The sequence below is a fragment of the Limulus polyphemus genome, unplaced genomic scaffold (assembly GCF_000517525.1).
Source record: "Limulus polyphemus unplaced genomic scaffold, Limulus_polyphemus-2.1.2 Scaffold757, whole genome shotgun sequence".
In the NCBI taxonomy this organism is placed as follows: Eukaryota; Metazoa; Arthropoda; class Merostomata; order Xiphosura; family Limulidae; genus Limulus; species Limulus polyphemus.
The window spans coordinates 445,557-448,291 of NW_013666367.1; positions in this window are offsets into that span (position 1 = coordinate 445,557).

Below are 2,735 nucleotides of genomic sequence, written 5' to 3' on the forward strand. Positions count from 1 at the left end.
AAATGTAGTGTGGTTGACATATTATAACATATTTTGTTTTGCTTTCACTCATGTGTTCTTTCAAATATTTTATATATTATACTCTATAAGGAAACACAGTATTCCGTGTGAGGCACCGAGAAGCCTCTAATGACAGACGAGTGTATAGATAAAACAAAAAATAACTTCGTTTTCGGTAATCAATACTTGGCTCGTTAACACACGCACACTCTATATTTCAAGGACTTAGCTTGGCGTCACTGTTTACGTGCATTTTCAATCTCCGTAAAACTCCGCATATTCCACTCGACTATCAAATAATTGACTGTATCGTATAATCAAAAAAGCACTCAAATATACTTTAATTTCGCGAAAAAATAGCTTAAAACATTTTGTTATATAGCTCTTTCTTTAGCGTGTGTTCTTATAGCAAAACCAAATCGGACTATCTGCAGGGTCTACCGGGTGGAATCGAACCCCTGATTTTAGTATTGTAAACCCGATGACTTACCGCTGTTCCACAGGGGTACTTTCCTTTAGCGCATAAAATCTTTTCCTAATTGATTTCTAGACCAATCAGTGGATTCTCAACCGCTTAAAGATGACGCCCCCCAGTGGCACGCGGTATGTCTGCGGACTTACAACGCTAGAAACCGGGTTTCGATACCCGTGGTGGGCAGAGCACAGATAACCCATTGTGTAGCTTTGTGCTTAATTACAAACAAATAAACAGCTTAAAGACGAAATCTTTAAGCTATCGGCAAAGAAAATCTTTATAAAACAAGACACCTTAAAGTTGAACATATCTGTCTTAAGTTATCGTACCAACAAAAGTTTAAATTCAGGAAAGTTTAAATTTTTTATTAGTAAAAGAGATTAAATATTAGCGCGTGGTAGGTGCGTCGTTTAATGTTATTCACATATACCAAAACAAAATTATTGCTGAAAAATTAATTCTTAAGCTCACGTGATGAATAATGAAAATCACTTATGTAATAATTTAAATTATAATTTTCGTTTTTAAATTACACGATCAGACGCTATTCGGCTTAACCAACCGTAGCGCCCCCAGTGGCTCAACGATAAGTTTGAAGGCTTATAAAGCTAAAAATCAGTGGTGGGCACAGCACAGATAGCCCATAGTGTAGCTTTGCGCTTAACAACAAACAAACCGTTCGTCCTCTTATTACCTAAATGTAAACTCGTCAAGAAGATTTATGTAATATATGGTCAAGGACTACGTGTACGTGTATGTCTCGATGAAAGAATATAGAACATGTAATCTTAAAGCAAGCTTTACTGTTATTTCATGTTAGAGCGTGTTGACCTTGACCAGACTGCTCTATCAACGTCATCGGTCTGCTCTCTGTAAGTCAAAACCTCTAGTTGTTGGGTGTCTGTCATTGGTTCAGAAAGAAATACTAACCTAATCAGTAAGATATTTTAACAGCGCAATGTATAACACACGTCTTTTTCTTCATACGTCTGTTTAGGTCATTGGATTAAATATTAATTTTTTACGCTGTTTTTTTTTTTTCATATCAGTTTTGCATGCAGAATTCAGAATTTGTTCCAGAATTTTCATTTTTTAACGCCACCCAGTGGCATCGTGGTATTTTTGCTAGAAACTGGGTTTCGATACCTGTGGTAGGCAGAGCACAGATAGCCCTTTATGTAGCTTTGTTCTTAACAAAAAACATTTGGTTAGTTTTATTCTACTTTGTTTGTGTGTTTGTTGTAAAGCACAAAGCTAAACAACGAGGTATCTGTCCTATGTTCACCACGGATATTGAAACCCGATGTTTAGCGTTATAAGCCCACTGATTTACCGCTGAGCCACTCTCCTTGGAGTTCTTAATATAATAGAAAACATTTTGAGACTGAAGTCAGATAAAATTTCATACACCATTACTGTGTTTCTATAATAAAACAGAAAATACTTATCAAAAACGAATTTAAATGAAGTGTTCGTACTTTCGAATAACCAGTACGCTCTGCATAACAAGTATTCAAGTATTCAAGCTCTGTATAACAAGTATTCAAGCTCTGTATAACAAGTATTCAAGTATTCAAGCTCTATATAACCAAGTATTCAAGCTCTGTATAACAAGTATTCAAGTATTCAAGCTCTGTATAACAAGTATTCTCATGTCCATACTTCTCGATTCCTTACGTCACTACTGACGTCACATCCCTGGGCTACAGAGCGTTATGATATGATTACTTTAATAAGATATGAGCTGCGAAAATTCACTTTCCTGCTTAAAAATGCTTTCTTCTAATCTGAATTTAATTTCTGTTTGAAAACGTGAAACGAGAATACAAGAAAGAGCAGAATATTACCATATATATACAAATAGTCATTTATACAGATTGGTTATATCAATATCACAGAATAGTATTACCATATATATACAAATAGTCATTTATGCAGATTGGTTATATCTTGCTTCCCATGTATAGAAATATCACAGAATAGTATTACCATACATATACAAATAGTCATTTATACAGATTGGTTATATCAATATCACAGAATAGTATTACCATATATATACAAATAGTCATTTATACAGATTGGTTATATCAATATCACAGAATAGTATTACCATATATATATACAAATAGTCATTTATACAGATTGGTTATATCTTGCTTCCCATGTATAGAAAGTATTACCATATATATACAAATAGTCATTTATGCAGATTGGTTATATCTTGCTTCCCATGTATAGAAAGTATTACCATATATAT